At 36.2% G+C, this 26,346-nt stretch overlaps 2 pseudogenes across 1 annotated transcript; both read left to right on the forward strand.

The window, feature by feature from the left end:
* Positions 1–18,512, forward strand: part of LOC149571655 (rust resistance kinase Lr10 pseudogene) — a 66,113-nt pseudogene extending 47,601 nt beyond the window's left edge.
* A 3,024-nt stretch (positions 18,513–21,536) lies between these two features.
* LOC149571656 (rust resistance kinase Lr10-like) lies at positions 21,537–23,977 on the forward strand (annotated as a pseudogene). Its single transcript, XR_016359839.1, has 4 exons — positions 21,537–22,260; positions 22,419–22,448; positions 22,547–22,966; positions 23,099–23,977. The product of XR_016359839.1 is annotated as a rust resistance kinase Lr10-like (transcript).
* The last annotated feature ends 2,369 nt before the right edge of the window (positions 23,978–26,346 follow it).

Raw genomic sequence — 26,346 nt, forward strand, 5'->3', positions numbered from 1 at the left:
ATTAGATTACTTCAGATCTCTTGTATTGACAGTGTGTGTCAAGGTTGTGCACTTAGAAAACATCACAGAGATCCTTTTCTAGCAGGTAGATCCACATGTGCTAAGGCACCATTGGAGTTGATACATAGTGATCTTATGTCATTTCCCACTCCATCTTTTTCAAGTGCTTGATATGTGCTCACATTCATTGATGACTTCTCCAAATGCACATGGGTGTACTTTTTGAAGTACAAGTATGATGTCTTCAATTCATTTTGAATCTTTAAGACTTTTGTGGAGAAGTAGTATGGCCTTTTAGTCAAGCGTATGTGCATTAATAATGGGGGGGGGATATCTGAATCATTCTTTTAGAGATTTTTGCACTGAGAATGGTTTACAACATCAATTCTTTATTCCCCATACACCTCAATAGAATGGGGTTGTAGAGAGAAAGAATAGGACATTAAGGGAGATAGCCAATTGTATGATACAGTCTCATGCTATGAGTTCTTCATTTTGGGCTAAGGCTATCAATTTTGCCAACTATATTTAGAATGAAATGCCTCACAAGGCATTGTGACATTTGAATCCTGAGGAGGCTTGGACTCATGTCAAGCCCGATGTTTCTACTTTCTACAATTTTGGTAGTCAAGCTTGGGCATTTATTCCAGACGCTCACCAAAAAGCCACTAAGAAGAAGATCCAACCACTCATTTTTGTTGGCTACTATGAGGATGTGAAGAAATATAAGTTGTTTGATCCTAATTCTAAAGATATCTTATTTGGGCGAGATGTTCAATTTGATGAGCGTTATCCTCCAATGGATCCTCCATCTTTAGCTTCTTCTTCACTACCTTTTACTTCCTCTATGCCTTTACATGATTATGCATCCTTTGAGAAAGATCTTGATATTGAACCCCCTTCACCACCTCCATTAGATGTTCTGTGAGAGCCCACATGGGCTCATGATACTATTGATGTAGCCAAACATTCGATGGGTGATTCTACAAATGCTCGTCGTACTCATTCTTAGACTATAGGTAGTGGCCTTTTGAGTCATGTCATTTTAAATGATCTTCAAAAAATTTCACATGTGATAGAACACTTAGAGTGGGATAGGGTTATGGATGAGGAGTATTCTTCTTTGATGAAGACCACACATGGGATATTTTTCCTTTTCCAAAAGGAAGAAAGTTGGTTTGGTGTCATTGGGTGTACCGTACCAAGTATGCTACAGATGGTTCTATTGATAGGTAGAAGAGACGGCTTGTTGCAAAGGGTCTTTCACAGGTTGAGGGTATTTATTACTCTGAGACCTTTGTCCTTCTTGCCAAGATGAATTATATTTGCCTTGCACACTCTCTAGCAACTTCACAAGGATGGATAGTTTTTCAGATGGATGTGAAGAGTGCTTTTCTGCATGAAGATATTCATGAGGAGATCTATATGAAGTAGCCTCATGGTTTTGTGCAAGACTCTTCATTGGTATGCCAGCCTTAGAGGTCTTTATATGGTCTCAAATAGGCCCCTAGGGCTTGGTATGAGAAGATAGATTCCTTCTTGCTTGCTCCATAGTTCACTTGATGTCATTATGTTCCTACAGTTTACATTCAGCATCATGGACGTGACTTATTGATACTTGTCCTTTATGTTGATGACCTCATCATCACAAGAAGCTCAATCTCCATGATACAGGGTGTTTAGCATGCATTGAGAGAGAAGTTTGAGATGATAGATCTTGGACTTTTGTAATATCTTTTAGTCCTATAGGTTGTTTATTCTTTAGATGGGATAGCCATACTCCAACAAAAGTATGCTCTTGATATGCTTTAGAGATTTGACATGCTTGACTGCAAGCCTGCCCCCATACCTTTTTAGTCAACCATTATTTTATCTTCCACTTTCTCTACTCCTACAAAGGATTCCACTCTATACAAATAGCTTATGGGTAGATTGTTGTACTTAACACACACACATATCTTGACATTTCTTTTGCAGTTGGACTTGTCTATTGATTCTCTCGCGATCCTCATGAGGGTCATTAGCTAGCATCCAAATGTATCTTGATATATATTAGAGGTACAACATGTTATGGCATTCACTATGTTGGCTTGGTTTTTTACCACCCTTGTTTTGTTGTATTCAGCAGTGGAAAACCTAAATGTGCACTCCAAGACTTTAACTCCAGGTATTCTTGTAAAACCCACTATTGTTGAACCTATTGATATGATATCCATGTCATCCCAAATAATTGTAAAAGTGCCTTTGTCTAAACTTCTTAGAATTGAAGAGCATAAAAGCAAGGCTTTATCATTGTTGGGAGAAATAAGAAACAATAATATTGTTGCAGAACAAACTATTGTCCAACAAACCCCATTAGTAGTAGAGGATAGTGGTATCATATCTTAGATTCCCCAAATGTTTTTAGATGATTCCTCAATGGCATTTATAGAAGATATTGACCATTTTTTCCTCAGTCTAATAATAAAAGGGAAGACCCTAAAAAATTGCATGATAGACTCAGAAGCTTCTAACACCATAATGCCTTTCAAGGTAATGGAAGCCTTGGGGTTGATAGTGGACACCAAGCAGGGAAGATGTAGAGGAATGGATGGTAGGGAAGTCCCAGTCATAGGTACCATAAATGCTTTACCATTTAAATTAGCTGCATATCTTGAATTAGAGTTAACCATGTCAGTCCTTGTAGTGGATATACCTCCACACTATGGAACGTTGCTTTCTCAAAAATGGAGTGCTGCTATGGAGGATAGTCTGCAATGTGACTTAATGTATACTACTTTTCACATCGGGGATAAAGCTATCAAGTTAAACATAGAGCCAATGGTTAGTCACATTTTAGGGGAAGAAATTGACAAATATGCCACTTAGTTCTTAGATACTGGTGCGAATGCCTTTAGAGCTGAACTGATTATTCAAGAAGTTGAGAATTTTCCTACTGTAATTGAACATGAAGTTGAATGTTGTACAAACTCACCAATATTATGGACAATGTTCTTTGATGGGGCTAGTTCTAAAGAGGGTGCAGGGGTAGGGGTAGTTTTTGTTTCCCTTGAGAAAAATACTTTTAGATACTCATTCACTTTGAAGTTTTCTTGCACAAATAACATAGTAGAATATGAGGCCTTATTGCTAGGATTGAAAGTTGCTACACATCATGGAATTAAGAAATTTCATGTCATAAGGGATTCTCAACTAGTTATCTCCTAGATAAAAGAAACCTATGCATCCAAGAACAGGAGATTGAAACAATATAGAAATGTAGTTTGGGATTAGATAGAATCTTTTGATGCATTTGGTATCTCATGGAGAGATAGGACTCAGAATAAAATGGTAGATTTATTAGCAAATGTAGCAATCAAGCCTAAGGAGATATCATTTGTAGGAATTTCTCAAATTGAGGTAAAAAGTAGACCTTCAATACCTAGTAATTTTGAAAATTGGCAAGTCTTTGAAGATGATAAAGACATTATAAATTTTTTGTTAAATGAAGATAAATACCAGGGTCAAGAAATGGATTGCAGTGATTTAATTGAAACCATAGATGGTAAGGAAACCATTTTTGGCTAGAAGATTGTGCAATTGAAAACCAATAAGGTGCCTAAAGGGTTAGTGGTTTTGGAAAATATTTTTGATAATCAGGATAGAGTAAAACTAGGAGTTAACGACACTAAGCCTCAGGAATTAGAAGAGATAAACCTTGGTACTGATGAAGCTCCCAAAAAAGTTTATATTGGCCAAAATCTGCATGCTAAAATCAGAAAACCATTGATTGACTTGCTTAGGAAGTATAGACATGTTTTTGCATGGTCATATGATGATCGTAAGGCTTATAAGGAAGATTTGTTCGAACATGTCATACCACTAAAAGATAATGTAAAACCTTTCAAATAGAAACAAAGATTAGGACACCCTACCCTAGCTCCCGAAATGCAAGAAGAATTGATGAAACTAATGGATTGGGGGATAATCAAACCAATTAGACATTCCACCTGGGCTTCAAATTTGATACCTGTCAGAAAGAAAAATGGAGATATAAGATTATGTGTGGATTTCAAGAATTTGAACATTGCATCCTTGAAGGATAATTATGGAGTACCAAATATGGAAGCCATGTTGCAGCAAGTAATTGGTTCTGAACTACTGTCCATGATCAATGGTTTCTCAAGGTACAATCAAGTTCTAGTAAAGGAAAATGAACAATTCAAGACAACCTTCACAACCCCATGAGGAACCTATGTACATGTAAGGATGCCATTTGGTTTGATTAATGCAGGAGCTACTTTCCAAAGAGCTATGGATGTGGCATTTCATGATTATATCAAAAAATTTATGGTTGTATACTAAGATGATCTTACAACCTATTCCAAGAAGGCTGAGGATCACTGTAGGCATTTGGAGAATTTTTTTATCAAAGCTCTGGAATATGGAGTATCCTTGAACCCAAAGAAATGTACATTTGGGGTGACAGAAGGTAGATTATTAGGACATATAGTGTCTAAAGATGGGATGAAAATAGATCCTGAGAGAGTAGTAGCTATTTATAAAGTCCCCAAGCCAAATAATGTAAAAGGAATTCAATCCTTCTTTGGCCAAGTTAATTTTCTTAGAAGGTTTGTTACCAATTTTGCTGAAATTAGTAGATCTATCTCAAAGATGCTCAAGATGGGAGCTACTATAGATTGGAATGGTGAGCCTTCACAGGAATTTTAGGATATTAAAACTGCAATAAAAAATGCCCTAGTCCTCAAAACCCTAGATTATAAAAAGCCTATGCATATTTTTTCTTTTGCATCCTTTCACACTGTAGCCGCAATCTTGTTGCAAAAAAATGAAGAAGGATATGAACAACCGATTGCTTTTTTCAGTAAATCACTGCAACTTGTTGAATTGAAATATTAGATAAATGAAAAATAGGCATATGCTTTAGTAAAGGTTGTAAAGGATTTCATATGCTACTTAGTAGGTGCTATTGTCATTGCCTTTATACCTAGTGCAACTGTGAAGGGCATATTTTCTCAACAAGAAGTATCAGGCAGAAGGTGTAGATGGATCAACATGATCCAAGAATTCAATATTGAAATATAGATAACTAAGTTGGTAAGAGGTCAAGGTTTGGCTAAACTCATGGCTGAATCTAATTTGGATGCCAATCAGATAAATGTGGTAGTTGATGACCTCAAATCTGACTTATGTGACATGTATCATTGTGATTGGTACACTAATGTTATATATTACCTGCAACACATGGAAGCTCCTCCCCATTTTTTGAAAAATAAAAAGAGGAGTACTAAATTACAAGCCATCAGATACATAATTGTCCAAGGTATTTTATGGTGGAGAAATTTTGAAGTGGTATTGTTGAAGTGTATTGATCAAGAAAAGGAAAAAGAAGTCATAAATGAAATGCATGTTGGAGTGTGTGGAGGACTCTATATGGCCAAGACCACTGCACATAAGGTGATGAGAGCTGGATTTTGGTGGCCCTCTCTTTTCAAGGATGCTCAAATTATGATTAGGAAATTTGACCCTTGTCAGAGGTTTGCTAGAAAAATAAAGTTCTCAAGTAATACTCCATTGAAGCCAGTGGAGGTCCAAGCACCCTTTCAACAATGGGGTATGGATTTCATAAGAGAGATTTCCCCCAAGTCTAGCAATGGCTATTCTTGGTTTGTAGTGGCTACTAACTACTTAATAAAGTGAGTAGAGGCTATCCCAACAAGAAATGCAACAAGTAAAGTTGTCAATAATTTCCTATAGAATAATATTATTTCTAGATTTGGTTGTCCTCAGAAAATTGTAACAAACAATGCAATGTGCTTCAGGTCTGAGAAATTTATCATATTTTTTGATAAATATGAAATAACAAGATCATCATCTTCTCCTTATCATCCACAAGGAAATGGACAAGCTAAATCCACAAATAAGAGCCTGTTAAAAGTTATTAAGAGAACCTTGGATGATAACAAGAAAGCATGGGATTCAAAGTTACAGTTAGAAATATGGGCTGACAGGGTAACTATGAAGAAAGCCATTGGTGTAGCTCCATTTGATATGGTGTATGGAATTCAAGCTAGAATGCCTCAGAACAACCTAGTAGGCTTGTATAATTACATTCAAATGTATGATAATGATATTATTGATGATATGCAAGAAAGATTGGATGAACTAGTTGGGCTAACTGAGACTAGGAAAGAAGCATCAACTAGAAACCAAAAGTTCAAACTATAGGTTAAAGAAGTCTATGATAAGAGGACAGTAAGCAAGAAATTTGAAAGTGGAGATTTGGTCCTTGTGTGGAATGCTAGGATAGAAGATAAAGGAAAACATGGCAAATTTGATCCTATCTAGTTAGGCCCTTATTTGATTGAAAATACTTGGGGTGAGGATTCTTATGTTCTCAAAGATCTATCAGACAATATTCTTGAACTGCCAGTTCATGGACAGTTCTTAAAGAGGTATTTTTCTTGAAAAATACTTATTTTCTCCATGAATAGTAGTCTAGGTTTCCTTATACATTTTGTATAATATTTTTTTCTTTTATACAATCCCTATATATTTTTTTGTCCTGCATTTTTTCTCTCTCTAAGTTGTCATAGTTTTTAAGGTCAAGCTTGTGGTCTGCTTCTCCCAGGGATTCTGAGCCCTCATATGAATCTTGCTTATTCATTGTCCCCAAATAGAGCCAGTATTGGCCTGGTTTTTCACCACCCTTTTTTTGTTGTATTCAGAAGTGAAAAGCCCTAAATGTGCACTCCAAGTAGTTTGAAATTTGGTCAAAGAACCCTAGGAAAAAAAATTCACTAAATAACCTTGTGCCTTTTCTTGTTTGGCCCTAGCCTTTGAGAACTTTAAAAAGTATTATTTCAAATAAATTTTGGCAGGACATTTTTATCCTAAAGATTTATCCACACAAAGATGCCTTTACTAATCTTTTGATAAACTTTCTAAAGTTTACCTAAATTGCATTATTTTATTTGAAAAAAGGTCCAAGTTGTGATATCTTTCAAGCATCGTAGATCCTTTTAAGATCGAGGGTTAAGGCTTGCCCACAATATGGAGCTATGAGGTCTTTAAATATTGCAGGAAAGCACCTTTTTGACATGTAGTCCCTGCCGATATTTTAGCCTTAGTGCACCGAAAATGGTTTGTGGTTATCAGAGCTAGTCAAAAATTTTGTAGGTTGGTTAGTACTTTTCGTGCACATTCTAGATTTCCTACGATATCATTGGTTGAGTTACTAAAAAAGATATGCCTTTATCATCAAGAAGAATCAATCATTGATTTCATTTGAATCAAGGGCTAGCACTTTTTTGCAAGAAGGAGATTCTCATGAATTAAATAATGCGGGGAAGCGAAAATGGGACAAGTGGCATAGTCTGACAAGATGGGTCCATTGTTCTCAAAGATTATAATGAAATGTCTTCCATGGAAAATCTCAGATGAGTTGGAATGGATGGAGATACTTTATTCATCACTGCAACCAATGTGGTATTTAAAACGCCTGATTCTATAACTGTTGATCTGTCAAAGATCAAAGGCTAGCGCATGCCTACATTTTGAAGTTGCACGAGAGATAAATAATGTGGACAAGTGGTTCTTGGACATGTGACAAGGTGGGGTCAAGAAATTTTAATTGTATGCTATGGTGTGACACACTATAAAGTGATCATTGACATGTACTGCCAGATATGCCACTGAAGAAGTTTGTTTGCCAGATGGAAGTGAAGCCTCATCAGTCGTAGATCTTTCAAAGATTGAGGGTTAGTGCAATCTTGCATTATGAAGCTACTAGTGAAATAAGGAATGTGGGTATGCACCTTTCTGATGCGTGTCATAGTGGGGCCAAATTATGACAGAATGCTGAGTTATGCCATGTGGTCTACCACTTGTGCTTAGTTGGAAGTACTTATGCTATGAGCGCGAAAACATCAAAAATTAATGTAGTAGTCAGGCGGGTCAGAGAACGGGGGTTGAGCAAAGTCATTTCATTGGTCCAAATGGATGATTGACCATAAAGTAAAAAAATCTTTCACACCATTGATCCTAAAGAACTTGAGTGAAGTTTAAACAAAATGGGAATGCACCATGCAGGCATGTGGCCATGGTAACGTCACTTTTCTCATCTTGTAAGGTTTACAGATTTCTAGCATTACCACCGTTGATCTTTCAAAGATCGACGACTGGCACGAGCTAGCAATTTGAAGATGCTTGTTAGATAAGAAAAGTGGGAATGTACTAGCTTGAAACATGGAAAAGATGATGCCAAGCACCTACTCGCTCAGAAGAAGGTATGGGACCCACTGCCGCGGAAGTTGTTAGAAGGCACTAACTCATATGAAGGTTTCCTATTGGTTAGTATAGCTAATTGGACTTTGTTCAAATATGAATTGATCTGATCGTTGATCTTGTCTTGATCAATGAGTGGCACTCCCCCACAATTCTAAGGTGCAAGAAATTTAAGAAATGTGGGCAAGCAGTATTATGACATGAGGCCTTGTTTTTAAAGCCATAAAGCTAGTTGCCTTTTAAATTAAAGCCATCTGATCTCGTGAAAATTGATGGATAGGATTCAAATTTGGTTGCAATTTGGAGGTAACAATTACTGAGAATAAATATGATTTAGATTTCATTCATGCAATTTCAATGTATGAAAAGAACTCACGATCTCACCATGAATGAATTAGCAAAGTGCAAAAAGAACATCAAGGTATACAAAATTCTCAGAGCCAGGGCACAAAAAGTTTAGCTAGTGATCCAGTAAAATTGCATGAGAAATCACATAGTGTAGAAGCATGAATTCTAGCAGGTAAGTACTCTATGACTCTTTAAAAAATTCAAGCATCTACTATTATAGATTTTCTAGGGTTTTATTCAAAATGCCTCCCCGAAAAGAGTTCATTGGAAAAACAACTTATTTGAAGCGATCTGTGCATGATGATTTTCTTGAACAATTCCCCTTATTGGTACATGAAATAACTAAGGGGAGGGAACTCATTCCAAAACACCCGAGAGTAGTTGTGGCAGAAGGTTTTTATGATAGGGCAAATTGGGTAATAGATGCCCAGGTTTCCATGGAGGTTCTAGAGTTGTTTAAGAAATGGTTTTCGAATTGAAAACTAGACACTCCTATGAGAAATGTATGGGAGTTTGACATTGGTAAATTAATAGTCCCCGTGATTTTCTTTGATACTGATTTATTGATGGATTTGGCAAAGAAATATGATCCGATTACGAGGTGGGTAAAGAACCATGCTGGAGTGAATCTCTTTAGAGTTTGCCTTGAATTAATTAATGAGGTTTTCAACCTCAATCCTAACCATGTTGTGCATGAAACTATTGATATGGATGACCTTCAAGAAATGTATGATGCACAAAGGATTTACCTAAGAACAGGGCCATTGTAGGAGCATGCTGCTAAAATTGGCACTATGCCTGTGATTACAGCGAGTACCCCAGAGCCATTGCTAAGAAGGCATTTCAACCTTAGAGCTCAAGCATTATATTTTTCTCTTTGCAATATTTTTGGAATGGATGAAGCTGATCAAATCCCAAGCTCTATTGTCCTTATCATGGCTCAAACTCTTCAATTTTTTATGAGCACTATCCTAGATTTTTCTACTTTCCTTGCAAAAGAAATTCATAATGGCCTCATGGGGATAGCATGGGGAAAGATGGAAAAACCATTCTATTGGTATTCATTGCTCATGCATGTATGCTTGTACAAGGGATTTACCTTTTTGTCCAAGGCTATGGAGCTGGAAATGACCAGGGATGGAGAGAAGAATCCAGTGCAACTGTGGAGTGTAGATATGACTACAGAAGCTATAGATGCCAGTCATGTGAGATTTGATAGATACTTTACATAAAATCTTAGGCTACTTTTGAAATGGGACAACCCTAGAATTCCACAAGCATTGTTAGAATTGGTCAAACCCAAGGACCATGCAAAAGGGCTATTAGTTAGTCATAATTGGGGGGGATATAATCCCTTACAATGTCTCAACAGTAATAAGATTATATGGATTTTTGGGAAAGCCTCATGTTCTACCTTTCTATGTGCCCTTGAAGATAGGGATAGATGAAATCCTGTGGCAGATAGGCACTTTAGATGAGAGGGAAATGTCTAAGAAGGGTACCTTCTTTCCAATTATTATTGTAGTGCATGATTTTGTTTTTGTCAGGAAAGGGTGGAAGCACCTTAATTTGTTTTTAGATAGATATAACATGGTAGAATCTCATGCCAGATTTATCAATGCTAAAGGATTCTATAACCTCTTAAGAGAGAGGGTGAAAGCTTCTCGCATGGTATAACAAGTTTATTATCCAGAGGATATAATCAGAAATGTTTTCACTTTGCAAGAATAGGAATTATGAAAATAAAAATGGATAGTATTCAGTAAAACTTTAGAATTCATTAATGCTTTTGACCCCCAATATGACCCATTGAAAGATAAGAAATACTAGGGAGCTAAAATGCAAGCATTAATGAATAATTTTGCTATAATAATCCAAACCATGAATGAGAAGAAAGCCATATATGTTGAGACATATTCAAACAAGGCTGCAAAGGTAAAAAGAAGGATAAGCAACAGAAATGTGGTGGCTCCTAGCCAGTATACTTTGCAGAGAAGGGAAGGTTATGTAATGGTTCAAAGTGTGCAACAGGCAACCCTTCATCAAAGGCCAAGACCAGGAAGTCCATCTACAGCCAGCTCTCCAAAAAGGTAGAAATTAGAACAAGAATCTTCTTCTTCTCAGGTAGAACAATACTCCCCAAGCTAGTCCCCAATCCGAATCAATGATGAAACATCTTTAAGGGAGAAGCTTAGAAAAATGGGTGGAGAAGGGGATGTAATTGTTACTTCTACAAACTTGGAGATTGGAGAGACACAAGAACCTCCTACACCTTCCTTGGACCTAACCATTGCTGATTACCAAGGTAAGGAAATTGATCCGATAGTTTCCCAAGCTTCTAAAAGGTTTATTAATGATGATAATTTTGTGAAGTCTAGGGCTTTTGCTCAATTTTTGTGGAGATTAAACATGGGAAATTTTAAGAAAACTTGTGACAAGATAAAAGTAGAACAACCTGACAAACTTGATTCAGATATTAAAGAAGAGGTGAAATCTAAATTTTTGAATGATTTTGTTCAATTTACTCTTGAAGCTGGGAAGAAAATAGTTAGATAGTTAGGAGTCCTCCTTCTATAGGAATGGGATATAACAAATGCCATTATTTTTTATTCAATAAGAAAACAAAGGGATGTTCAACTAAGGACTGCTAAAGAAATACTACAGGCTCAAAGAGGAGTCAAATTTAGTGATGACCACCAAGCCCTTGTTATATGGTCCATGGGAAAAAGGGACAATACCACAATGCACGAAATTCCCACTGCAGAGCATGCTCATGCATTGATAGTGTTCAGGGCTGGTGAGGTAGGTAGTAAACAAATAATTGGGATGGCATCAAAGATGCCGAAATTTTGTAGCATGGTGTTTGGCCAAGAGGAAGTAAAATTTTCCCAACTCAATGCTAGGTTTGAAGAATTTTTGAAAGCATATGAGAAGAGGGGCATGCAAATTCAATCATTAGAAAATAAAGTAACTCAAATGGAGAAAATTCTTCGGAAAAGAAAATTAGGAGGGACCAGTAATCCCAGGATTGCATACCCCCTATGACCACCTATTGAGCCTTTTAAATCAACACCAATTATTGAGATACCTGATACTCCAAAAAGGCCTCAGTTCTATACAGTAGAGGATTTTGAAGAGGAGAAAAATAAGTTATATGCAATGCATGCAGAACTTAATAATCAATATGAAGAAAAATTGAGGCAAGGTATCATGTATTTAATAGACATGATAGAATGGCCTACATGTTTTGATCAATTAGCAAAGATTTCAGCTATCAGGGATGAATTGAAGCAAAATGAAGCTATATTCAAACCCATTGTATAGAAGTGGATAAAGAGAAATTTAGCTATCACTGCTATGTGTATATCTATTATTCAGCTAACATGTCATCAAATAGAAGGAATTTTTGATTTCCTAAATAAGTTGCAGGGTTTTGATGATAAGAAAGATTCTTTCTACAGAAGATTAACTATTTTGTTTTCCAAGTATTTTGCCAAAAAAATTGATTTATTCCCTTGTGCTCTAAAAAAATTGTATAAAATAAAGGAAAAGGAAGAATGGAAGAGGGAGCTAGATGAAGTCTTCTATGAAAGAATGAATAAGGTTATAAATGAAACGAGCCATCTGTTATGGGCAATGACAAATGAGGAGTCAGTAAAAGTACAGATATTCTATAACTCCATTAGAAAATATTTTGTTGATATAGAGGCAAATGAAAATTCTTTAGTAACTATACAAAGAGAAGTTATAAATTTTTATTGGCTGGAGGACACTACCTATGATAAGTGGAAGGAAGAGTTTATGTCTACAAAATGGATAGAAGGAGATGATAAGGTGGTGAATGATGATAAAGAAGAGGGCACAAAAGTAGAAGCCACCTCTGACACTGATGATAAAGACAAAGAGGATCCTCAGGTGGCAGGAGATGACTCATCACTGTCACATTTGATGGCCACCTATCCCAAGGAACTAGAACACTAAAGGAATCTGATCATAGTGTTTTTGCCTCCCCAAAGGGAATAACCACAAAAGGATTTTTAGTGTACTAGTCTTTCTGTTATTCACATTTTGTCATTTTGTGATAGGTGTATTTAAATATTTCTTGTAAAGGACACTTGTCAATTTCTCTTAAGCCTAAAGCTTGTTGCATCTCACACTATATAAGTGAGATTCTAGGGCTAGAGAAGGGTCTGATTTCTATTATTTCTAGCTGATATACTTAGTTTGTTCTCAGTCCAATATTTGAGGAAGTTTGTGATGTATTTTCTCTATTAGTTCTTGAGAATACATTAATATAGAATGATCTCTGTGTTTCTTCTTAAGGTCATTCTGAGTTTACTGCAAATGTATACAATTTTTAAGGAAAATGAATACAAATTATGAGTTGTCCCCATATCAGTTCTTTCTAAATTTTGCCTCCTTTTGATTACTTGGTTACCTTGATATTGTATGAGTAAAGGCTTGAGCAATTGAATGCAATCCAGTTAGGTTGTATATATGTTCATCACTGCTATTAGTTCAATGGATTAAGTAAAAGCTTTGATAAATTTGATAAGGTTGCTATAGTAGTAGAAAGGATCTTTGAATGATAAATTCTGATAAGAATTGGTGATAATATTGGTTGTAAGGAAACAAATTAGATCTAAGGATTTGTAGTAGACTCTGAGCCCTAATGGATTAGGCACTGGTCAAATTGATTCAGTTGGAAGAGAAATATGTCATAAATGATTTTCAAATGCAAAATTATAATCAATTTTACTTTTATTTCCTATAGATCTTTAAAGTTGGCCAGTACTTGTTTGCATGGAATGTTTTAGCTTTAGTTAACCACTATTGCTGAGAACACGTGCAAATCTATAGAAGAATTTTGGCTAGATCTGTTATATGGGATGTGTTTATCAAATTATCAAGAATTATGCATGTATTTGAGGATTTGAGATGAGAATCAGAATGAAACTAAAATAATTCTCATTCAGTGTTTCCTAGTCTTGAATCATCCCTGGGTATACCCACCCTAGTTTTGCAGAGCCTAAAGAGTAGAAAAACACCTTTGGTTTTGTGGAAGTTGGGTCCAAATGGTTTTCACACATAATTATTAATGGGAATTGGCTAATCCTTGGATTGTGTGAGTGATATCATTTTGGTATTGAGCATTTTGTTGCTTAGTAGTTTTTCAAGACACCAACACACTACACATTAGGAGATCCTCATATTTTTGGTTTCACAGATTTAGATTGGGCTGGTCATATTGATGATTGCAAGTCTACTTCTGGTTTTGTATTTTGTCTTAGTTATGGTCCAATCACATGGGCTTGTAAGAAGCAACATGCTCATGCATTATCATCTATAGAGGCAAAATATAGGGCAGTTGTATTGGCTAGTTAAGAGGTTTTGTGGCTTTGTTAGTTGATGACAGAGTTTGGATTACCTCTTGATAGTCCCACCTTCCTATGGTGTGACAATCAGAGTGCACTATATACATTTCATGCAACCCATTTGAGCATCAGTAGACCAAACACATTGAGTTTCATGTGCACTTTATCGGGCATCTCATTTAGGATGGCACCTTCAGCTTGGAGTACATTCCTATTGTTGAGCAAGTTATAGACATCTTCACTAAACCTTTTGCATCCCTACGGTATCTTTAGCTATGTTCTATGCTTGGGGTGAAGGAAGTTGTCCTTAGGGGGTCTCAGTGATGAGTCCTTCCTTCTTTTTATTGCTATCTCTTTTTGGAGTAGAGTTTTTTTCACTAGGTTTTCTCTATTTCTCTATTTCATAGAGATTTAGTTATGATTGGGTACCTCATTAGGCCTTGTTGTCAAGACCTAAGTTTTCTTTCAGCATTGCATTGTAGTTTCCTTTCTCTTTCTACATTTCTTGTAGCTACATTGTTGCTCATCTTTAGGGGGGTGTTAGAGTAAAGCATTAATTTAATTTAATTTATTAAATTCACTTTATTCTCTTCTTAAGATTTTACTATATGCACCTTTTTGCATCTCTATTTAATAATTAATTAGTAATTATTAAATAGCTTTTCTTTTTTAGGTTACCCTCTTTGGTTTTGATCTCCTTTTATAAGGATTGATCTTTTGTAATTTTTTTTATCTCTTCCATTTCAAAGAATAGATTTGCATATTTTTTAAAGACAAACCCTTGCCTCCTCTTGTCTTTTCTTTTGTGACAGATTTTTTGCATGCAGGTGTTCAAAGGCTTTGTGGATTTGTATTGATCAAATCCTTCATTATCTCCCACCTCAGTCTTATCGCCTACCCCTTTACCATCTTCTTCTACTAGCATGTGGAGTCACTTCAGTACTACTGGTGAATAGAGTATTGATGATTTAGGCAGTCACAGTCTTGAAACTCTAGTTTCAAATTTAAATCAGAATAAAGACGATAATCCTCTATTTGAGTATAGAGAAAATGGAAAATATGTTAATGAAGTTACACTTCCTGTCGATGCATTTAGTCCATGGCATGTTAATGCATAGCACATGACACTCATGGGTGAGGTGGACTCCACACAAAGCCTCAACCATGGTCTTCCCTACACCACACCAAGCATGGGTAGAGACTCCCTCACGATGTACCATTCACCTCTATAGCTAGTCACATAGGAGAAGCTCATGCAGACCATGTAGGGTATACACAAACCAATCAGTGACAACATGTTCAACAAGTTGAGTTGAGCCTACTTGTGGTTAGAGACACATGGCATAACCATTGCACAAGGATCTCCCATATTGACAAGGAGGAAATCACTAACAAGGATCATTCTTATGAATAGTTGCAGGTTCATTGTCACCTCCATCAACATGGTCCTCGTGTGAGTCTAGTAACAGAACTTGGCACACATTTTCAAAATAGCATGAGGACTGTTCTTGGCAGAGACAAGGATGAATGCCACAGTTTCAACTCCCTACATCATAGTCTCTTTGATCAAGGTCTTTGTAACACTCAACCGCAAGTTCCCCATTACCACACAGCTCTAGTTAGGCATAAATTGGGTGATATTGTCATCAGATCCATAGGTGAGTTGGATGACTCTCAATCTCCTTCTCACATTGGTCCAAGTCCACCCACGAGTCAGCATGGACCACACCACTGCAGCACATCAGGTTACCGTGAAGCAATTTCTCAATCTACAAATGAGAAAAGCCATTTACACAACATCAATTCAAATATGGGGATTGTGCAAACAACAATTAGTTACACTAATGCTAAGAAGAGTTATTTCACATCTTCTAAAGAAAGTGATTATGAATCACTAAGAAAGACTTCTCATGACATTGACAAAGGACATGCTGATGATGGTATACATAATGGGGATAATTTTCAAGGGTTGAGAAAATCTGCAAGATAGAGAAGGTTTCCTGCTCGATTCTCTGATTATGAACTCTTGTACTCCAAAGAAGCAGAGCCCAAACTTTTACTTTCAGACCAAGTTGAATTAGAAAGCTTCAAAGAAGCTTGCAAAGCATCAAATTCTCACAAATGGGAGGTAGCAATGTAAGAAGAAATAGATTCTCTATTGCAAAACAAAACTTAGGATTTCGTTCCTTTGCCACCAAATCAGAAAGCACTCAAAAATTGATGGATTTATGGGTTGAAAGAAGAAGGAAAAAATTAGAAGCATTACAAACTAAGGCTAGTTGTTAAAGGTTTTGATCAGAAAAAGGGCATAGATTTCAATGAAATCTTCTCACTTGTGGTCAAGATGACTACAATTCAAGCTGTTCTTGGTTTTGTTATTTCTCATGATCTTGAACTTGAACAACTGGATGTAAAAATGACATTTTTCCATGGTGATTTGAATGAAGAAATCTACATGATGCAACCCAAAGGGGTTCATTAAATGTGATAAAGAAAACTTACATTGTAGATTGAGGAAGAGCTTGTATGGTCTCAAGCAAGCTCTGAGGTAGTGGTACCTCAAGTTCGATTGATTCATGACTGAAAATAACTTCATTCGATGTGAATCAAATCCATGTGTCCACTGCAAGAAGTTACCTAATGGTTCCTTTATTCTTTTATTGCTCTATGTTTATGACATGCATGTTATCGATTCATCTATGAAGCTGATTTCAAAATTGAAAGAAAAAGTTGTCACTAAGGTTTGTTATGAAGGACTTAGGGGAAGCAAAATAGATACTTGGTGTGGACATTATCTATGATAGACAAAAGAGGGAAATAAAGCTTTCTCAAGAACACTATGTTTTCAAAGTATTAGAAAGATTTGGCATGGCAGATGCCAAATCGATCAACACTCCTCTTGCTGATCATTTCATATTATCTTCAAGCATGTGTCACAAGACACAAGTAGAAAAAAACTACATGAAGAACATCCCATATTCTTCAGCATTGGGTAGTCTTATGTATGCAATGGTTTACACGTGTCCGAATATTGCCTAAGTAGTGGGGGTTGTCAATAGATTTATGAGTAATTTGGGTAAACAACATTGGGATGCAGTTAAGTGGATCTTAAGATATCTTAAGGGCACTCCTAATTTTATATTGTGTTTTGGTGGCAAAGACACTTCACTTAGAGGTTATACTGATTCAGATATGGAGTATGGTCTCACTGAGCAGCTCGATTAGTTGGCCATTGAAGTTGCAACAAGTGGTCTCACTTTCTACTACTGAGACTATGTTCTCACTAAAGAAGCAAAAGAGTTTATTTGGTTGCAATATCTATTTGGTGATTTTGATTGTCCTCAACAAGGATCAAACTTGTATTGTAATAGTAAAAGTGCCATTGAATTAGCCAAAATGGCATTTTTTCATAGCAGGACTAAGCATATAGAAGTACATTATCATTTCATTCAAAGTAAACTTGAGGAGGGAAAACTTCAAGTCTTGAAGATTAACACCAAGGAAACTCTAGTTGATGCACTCACAAAGGTTGTTCCACGAGAGAAGTTTGAGTTTTGCTGAGCTTCTCTCGGCATTGTAGAGAAATAATAGTAAGAGATTCACGAGAGACTCATACATTACAGCAATTGGATTTCAAGTGGGGGTTTGTTGGGTGTATATGTAAAGCCCAACAGTCTTTCATTTCTTATTTACATTTATTATTGTTTCCCTCTAATTGTTTCTCTTCATTTCTCTTGAGACTTTATATATATGTATTGGAAGTTCATTATTTCATATTGTATTTGAAGAGCTGAAGCTACAGCTGTGATGTAAAGTTCACACTTTAACATTAATAAGAAATCTTCCCTGCAGTGTGGATGTAGCCACAATTTGTGGTGAACCATGATAAAAAAGTGTGTTTACATTTTTCCTCTTTCTTGTTATTATGTTCTTTCTCAATTTGCACTTTCAGCGAACTTTATAGGCACATCGTTCATTTTTACATTAAGCCTCAAAATATATTGTTGGACACAGATTTCACACCAAAAGTAGTCGATTTCAGTCTTGCTAAACTCTCTAATAAGGAAGAGGACCATGTATCAATCACGCTAACAAGAGGTGTGGGATAGAAATTTGGGAGTTGTAACAAACAAATCAGATGTCTATAGTTTTGGAATGATGTTTTCGGAGATAGCGGGAAGGAGGAAGAACATTGACGTGCAGGCAAGTCATTCAAGTCAATTGTATTTTCCAGAATGGGTGTTTAAACCGATAGAAAGTGAGGAGATGGAGAAGAGGTTGAGAGAAAGAGTTAGAGGAGAGATGGGAGTGGAAGATGAAGAGAGAGTGAGGAGAATGGCAAAAGTAGGACTTTGGTGTATTCAATACAATTTCGTTGACAGACCGCCAATGAGCAGGGTCGTACAAATGCTTGAAGGACACAGTGATGATGTAAGCATTCCTCCACTACCCTTCAACCCCTCCAGCCCACCATGGGAAGCACGATTGTCATCTTCCACTTAAATATCCATGGTACAAAGACGCAAAGAAGACTTGGGACGATTGTCTATTTAGAAATGGAATAATGTAGGGGGCCATCTTTATACTATGTGAACCTTGCAGGTTTAAGGGTCACTATGAACTATGGACAATTATTCAAGCTTGCTGTTTTAAAGCGAATTTACTGTAAATGCGAAAAAAAATCAATTTGGTTGCATCTTGTATCTCAGTGTTTATATAACTTCTTGTGAGTACTTGACTAAGAAAAAATATTAGCAAGTATCCTTATTGATCTAGTTGTTTCTGAAAATCTACTTGTTAATTGAACCTCACAAATAATATCCTTTATGATCCATTGCTACTGCTTCTCAGGTTTTAACTATTGGGAGCAAATATTGTTAGAAGTAGCTGTTTGAAATCCTACATTTGGGCTTTGTTGCCTGTTGCCTTTTATAGCTTATGTTTAAATTTTCCTAATCAAATGTTCAATTAAATCATGTGATTTAAGATTTGATTACAAATAATTAAAATTAATTTTTAAAATAATTTTAATTATCTTGTAGTTCTCATTAAACTAACTTAATTTGTCAAATAATGCTGCGGACTTAATTTGCCAAAATTAAGTCTTATTGTTAAATTTTAAATTTGATCGTGTTAAGTACTTTTAGCAAAATACATTCACAATTAACGATAGTATTGTCAAAGTCAAAGTGAAAATGATGGACGTTAGAAATGGTCAAAGACACAACCAAAGTTAGGAATGCTCCAAAATCGAGCATTCATAACCAGTTCTTGAATAAGTCAAAATTTTAGAAGGTTGGGTATGCGTGAAATTGACGCGGACATAAGTGAGGCGATTCTAAATACTCCAAATTTGAGCATTCCTAAGTTCCTCTCTTCAAGAAGTTATTATGTTTTAATCTTCGGTGAGTTTCAACTTTACGTCTTTCCTAAAAACAGATAAAATGATGCCCCACCCAAATTCATCTTCCCTGAAAACAGATTAAATGATACCCCACCCAAATTCAATTGTTCGAAAGTTGATAAACATGGGTTAATAGATAAAGACTCCCGATGATGGTGGGTATGAATTAATCTCGACTATCTACAGGAATCCCTCACAGTTTCTTCATCAAATGTCATGAGTGATGAACACGAACCGTGCGAAATGTCAGATTGCGCAGGAGTTGAAATGCACTTGCAAGACCATTGCCAATTCAAAGAGAATGCACAAAACTGTCGCACAGTAAGCCTAGAGTGTAAATGGGGTCCAGATAACATGTTGTTGGAGTAAACGCGCATACCGAAACCGCGACTGTGAACCCGATAGCCAAGCTCAATGAAGGCTCACGCTGACTGGAAGAATATGGAAGGATGAGTTGTGCCTCTTCAGATAAAGGAGCGCTCAAGGCGGAGAAACAGTCTTGCTATACACCTGAATTTTGAAATATGAAGCCAGCTCAAACACGAAGCGTTGGTCTCAGATAAAAGAATATGAACTTGATATGTTTGACCAAATGCCAATGAACAACCTGCATCACTATAAGATTGAATGGTATATTACAATCGATGGATGGTTATGAAAGGATCAGCAAACCCACTCGACTCTGCAAAGTAGTGTTAACGTCACATACTAAGGGAAATTTTGTTAAACTTTATGGTCGTAACTGTGACTGCCATCGTGCATATGCGGAAAAATGTTGAACTACGCACTTCGCACAAGGCATCCAAGTTATGTGACAATTGTGAATATTAAATCGAGCAAAGAAGCGGAACAAGGCACAAACAATGAAGAGAATGAAATATGCAAAGTATTGGCTTGAGATAATGCAGAAATCAAACAAAGAAAGGCGATGGCAGTGTGTCAACTGTTTGGAAAAATGTTCATTTAGCGAGATTGCAGAAGCTTGTGAAGCTATAGAAGATGGTCAAAAGCAGAGATAATACCTCATCCACTGGCACATCGATTAATGTTAATTCTATATTGTGAATAGATCACTACAACTAGTTATTTTTTCCTCCTCAAAGTTTTGTATGATAATAATGATGATATTTTATGGAGTATCTTGTTATTTTATTTTTTATTTTTATATTACATAGCATTATACATTGAACACTATCTATTTTCTTTAAAAAAATAGGATGCTAGATTAAATTCTTTTTTCAACTATTAATATCATTATTTCTTTAAAAAATATTAATAAATGTTTCATTATTCTTTCTTTTGTGTTACACTTTTATCAAGTATTTCACAAAAAATGTTCATTAATTAGTAAGTTGACCAAATTATGGCTTGATTAAATTGTTATTAAAGTAGGAGTTGAGTCATATAAGTGAAATGTGTTTGCACTTTCTTATAAAGAATATTTATGTCTTTTGTCACGTTGTATGTAGATGAGTAGAGTTATGTATAACATAAACAAAAAAATAAAATAGGAAATGGTTGAGTCCATAGAATATGTCATATTGAATATGATACAAGTTACTAATAAATTGAGATCGCTTAATGCAAGACTTTGTCACATGTTAGAGTTTGGTATTATATCCATCATTAATAATACACTTAAATTAAATAGCCACATAAATAACATGACAAGTAATGTGAATGACAAGAACTTTGTCGAGTTTGAAGAATGTCTAAATAAAAATTTAGAAGCATCTTTTATGATAATTCAAATATAGTATTATACAAGGATCATACTTTTTATACTTTTCACAAAAGAAACAAAGACTTCAACAAAAAATTTCTCAAAAATAAAGAAAATACTAAAAAACCCAAAGAAAACTTGAACATAATTAATCAATTTAAAAAATAAAACTTAAAAAAAAAATCTTTTGCATTAAACTTGTTTTGCATTTCATTTCTTCTGCCTATCATATCACATCTTAATACAAAATCCTCTTTTACAAATTGCATCCGAAGTCATTGTCCACATAGATTACGCGGAGATCTGAAGTTTTGAAATAATTCACTGCGCTAATTGACGCGTGAATGCCTATCTTTGTTGACTTGATAATCAAATAGTTCAAATGGCAGTTTCTTTTCATTATAGAGAAAGAGTTCTGCAATTATTGGATTCCCCCAAATCCATGTCGATGGACGCCATTTTTACCCATTTTACTTCAATACAATCACCCTTACATCACCCAGTGTCTGGTTTTAATCTTCTCTATTCCTTCATTGTCTATGCCCTTCTGCTCCCCGGTTCGCTATGTGCATACCCGAGTTATACCTCTTGCAATAATACATTATGTGGCGGTACAGCCATCCCATATCCTTTCGGTTTGCGGGAAAGTGGATGTGGTCTGCCAAGCTTTCAGATCGACTGTGAAGAGGACGTGCGTCGTGTAATCGAATTTGGAGGCCACAATTACACAATCGTAGATGTCTTCCGCAATAATCTCACCTCATCAATAGTGGACGACGACTACTTCAAAGAGTGCAACTCTTCATATGATAGCTTTGATGACTTAAAGGACAACAATGTCTTCGATACTATCACACAACAGATCTTCAGTCTGAAAGTCCTCAAGTGTGGCGCGCTGTGTGTATATGATGACGTGAATTTACCTTCGTTTTCGTGTAAATTGGAAGAGGTGACTGTTAGAGGGGCAATAGCACATTGGAATATTACATATAACCCATTGTATCAGAATTGTGGCAGTTGTGAATCAAGCGGTGGTTGGTGTGGCTATAATATCTCCGCTCCAGGGCAATTCCTTTGTTTCTGCGGGGATGAAATCCATCCAAATCGTTGCCCACTCTCAAAAGGTATTTGGTTCAAAACCTCACTAGATTTCCCTCCTAGTGCCTAATTATGTTTAGTTACATTACAATTTAGACACAAAAACATGAAATCGTCTCATCTATGACGCAGTTGAATATATATTATTTTTCCGATCTGATTAGCGTTTACCATGTTTAAACAGGCAAGAGCTCAAATCGCGGAATGATAGCAGGTAAATGCTAAGGAAACTTCTACTTTGAGTTCTGAAAAACCTCTAATTTTCTTTTCTGATGGACTCGCTCATGTGCATTTATATTCTTATTATACCAGGTATAGTTATTGGGGCAAGTGCTTTAATAATGACAGTAGCACTGTTTCTTATGGTTCTTTATCGAAAGAGGTCGTTCTACTTAAAAGGAATTCAACCTTCTGTTGCAACGGAACTTATGAATTCAGGGTCTGTTGGGTGAGTGGAAAATTTTCTCCAAAGTTATATTTACCAAATGCCGACCAGATATTCATTTTCTCAGTTAAAGAAGATCACCAACAACTTTGCAGATAAATTGGGAGAAGGTGGATTCGGTGTGGTTTACAAAGGAAAGCGGCGCAGCGGTTTGTTGGTGGCCGTTAAAGTTCTTGATCAATCGAGACAGAGTGAAAGGCAGTTCATGAACGAGGTTGCAACTTTGGGAACCATTCATCACGTTCATTTGGTTCGTCTCATGGGTTACTGTTTTGAAGGCTTTAGAAGCGCACTTGTATACGAGGGCCAGCTTTAAACATCACAGAGTAAGGAAGAAATTAAGTCTGGAAAAGTAAGTCAAATTTTGATTATTTGACACTTTTGCACTAGGAATCAAGCCTTAGTGTGTGATGTTTAAGCCGTTCTAGTATACGAGTACATGGCCAATGGATCCCTAGAAAAGTTTATATTTGCAGAGAAAGGAAAAGAACAAATGCTCAATTGCGATCAATTGTATTCAATTGCTTTGGGAGCAGCTCGTGGAATAGCGTATTTGCACCAAGATTGTAGCCAGCGCATCATTCATTTTGACATAAAGCCTCACAATATTTTACTGGATGAAGATTTCACACCCAAGGTAGCTGATTTTGGTCTAGCAAAACTGTATGGGAAGGCAGAGGACCACATATCGATGACGGGAGCAAGGGGGACGCCAGGATATGCTGCTCCAGAGGTTTGGTCCAGAAATTTGGGATCTGTGACAGACAAATCGGCTGTTTACAGTTTTGGGATGGTATTACTGGAGATAGCGGGAAGGAGGAAGAACATTGAGCTTCAGGTGAGTCGTTCGAGTCAATTGTATTTTCCGGAATGGGTGTTCAAATTGATAGAGAGTGGGGAGTTGGAGAAGAGATTGAGAGAAAGAGGCAGAGGATTAGAGATGGAATTGCAAGTTGAAGCGAAGGTGAGGAGAATGGCGAAAGTCGGACTGTGGTGCATTCAATATAATTCCAATGACCGGCCGTCAATGAGCAGAGTAGTAGAAATGCTGGAAGGACGCGGTGGTGATGTAAGCAATACTCCGCTACCATTCAACTCCTCCCCAGCACGTCAAGCGCCATTGTCGTCTTCCTTTGAAGAATCTTCATCCATGCTATAGAGGGTCCCGCATACAACTAGGACTTTTGATCCTCGTGATGTAAGGAGGCATCCCCATTCTATGAGGATTAGTCACTTCATATTATTTTTCTTGATAGGAGATATCATTCGATGAGCCATATTCTTGTCAATGGGAGCGTAGATTTTATAACATTTTTTTTTAGAAGTGGTCAAATTAGTTGATAATTGTATAGGTCATTAATAAAAATTATTTTGTTTTTCAACTATTTTTATTTGTGTAATGGAGTTTTGTCATCTTTCATCAAAGAATCTGAATTCATATTTTAAAATCTTAAAGAGAATTCTACTTTATTTTAAAATCTTAAAAGAGAATTCTATTTTATGTGTCTATTTAGAAATGAGATTATTTAAGGAGATATACTTACTCTACATTAATAATTTTGTTAAAATAAATTATTAATCTAATTCTTACTCTAACTGAGTTGGGAATTATATGGTATTTTAAAATTATAAATATTTTTATTTAGATAATGGAGAGAGGGCCCTAAACCTGAATACAATAGTCACATACTAGTAGAAATAAAATGCTAAAACTTAGACAATTAGAATTGGAAGCAACCAACCATCACTCAAAATAATAATAAAATAAACAAAGTTATTTGATCAATACCATATCCAGCTATATTGCTTCTACCAACACTATTATCAACATTGAAAGTCTTAATACTAGCTAATCCCATCTAGATATTAGCAAAGAGGTTAAAGTCCTAGGAAACATTAAAAAAAAAACTATTTAGCATATCAACTAAGATAGCAATATTAAGCACAACACAAAATAATGGCATAACAACTACAAGCCCCTTTTAAAATATCATTTATTGCTAGCAATTACCCACTAATTTCTTGTGAGGTATTTGATTTCCTTCTTCTAGTTTTGAAAGTCTTCTTCCTATGCCGGATCATCACTAGTACCATCTAGTTATTTCTTTGAACTCTCTTTTCCAATATCCCCATGACCATTCCAAGCATAGCTTTCATCACAAGACCATCCAAAATATTGCACAAGAAGGTGAAAGAAGAGTTAAATTCATCAGTAGAGACAAAATCCAAAATAACATGCTCGAACATGGTAACTCTATTTTGAAGGGCCCTACTGTAGTTCATAAAGAAAACTTCATTGAGGTTCTGCATCTTTTGGGTAGTAGGATTATCCTTATCTGTAGCTTCTTCCTCGAAGATAGGGGAGGTACTAGAAATATTCACCATATCATTTAGATTAATAGTGAGCTCAGTAGAATTTTTCTCCTTTGTGCCATCTTCATCTTTGGCCTTCTCATAGTCCTCATCATTAGAATTATCAATTTCCTGTATCTCTTATGGCTCAAGCTCCTGGCCCACTTCCTCCATATTCTTTTTTTTCCTTTTTATTCTTAAGCCTCATAGACCTGTATTCACCATAGATTAACTTATTTCTCTTATCACTAGAGGAGTCATCCATTTTCTCTCCCCAAGAACTAGAATTTATTTCTTCCTCAAATTCATTCTTGTCAACATCAACGTAACTATTTTTCTCTCCCTAGTTAGTTTTATGTAGTTTCAAAGTAGAAGACTTATTTGAAGGGGCTTGCTCTTACGAGAGATGGTATCAATATGGGTTTCAGAGGTAGCTTTTTTTTTGCATTATTTAAGGCTTTTGATTCTTCCTTGAGTTGCCTAAGAGGAGTTCAATACCAAGTAGCTCAATTCTCACTAAGCTAGAAGGAATATTTCATGGTTGGGTGTTGTGGTCCCACAATGTACACCCCATTTTGAGTCATAAAATAGGTACTCCCTAGGAGAAAATTTCCCTACAAGGGTTCTAGTTTGGAGTCTCAACCATTTTAGACCCTCCTTGAGTCTACGTTAAACCTTAGTCTCTGACCAGAAGGGTTATGTAGTCAGACACAGACAAAAATCAAGTTTTGGATTCTACTTGTGCTTTTAAGTGCACAAATGTGCCCACATGCGCACAAGTATTCTTCACCACAGTCTGGGAATGCTCACATGTGCATGTGCACACCCTCGGAGGTGCAGACAAGGCACCCCCAGTAGCCCATATAAAACCATTGACCCTCCTTCCATTCTTACCATTTGCTCTTGCCTTTAGTCTAAGGCCACACCTACACACCCTCGAGCTCTCCACTCATGTGCTATCTCCCCTACATATGAAAACACTTTAGTAAACACCTCCAATGAGGTGTGCAAATGCACACCCCTTAGAGGTTTACATGTGTGGACCTCTAAAAAACCCTTGAAAACTCTAAAAAAACTAAAAAGAACAAAAAAAAGCCAAAAAAATAACTAAGGTTGCAACCCCAATGAGGTGCACATATGAACACCCCCAAGATTTGCATATGTGTGCACCTCCCAACCTAAAACTCAATAATGAAGTCCCCCCTTTTTAAGAACTTGTGCTAATGTGCATGTGTGTAATTTTGCAGCTTGCACACCTTCACAAGGTGTGTAGGTATGCTAGTGTGCAACCATACACTAAGCCATTTTAGAGGCC

Source organism: Cupressus sempervirens, chromosome 2 (assembly GCF_028749045.1).
Source record: "Cupressus sempervirens isolate cs-2001-9-10 chromosome 2, ASM2874904v1, whole genome shotgun sequence".
Classification (NCBI taxonomy): domain Eukaryota; kingdom Viridiplantae; phylum Streptophyta; class Pinopsida; order Cupressales; family Cupressaceae; genus Cupressus; species Cupressus sempervirens.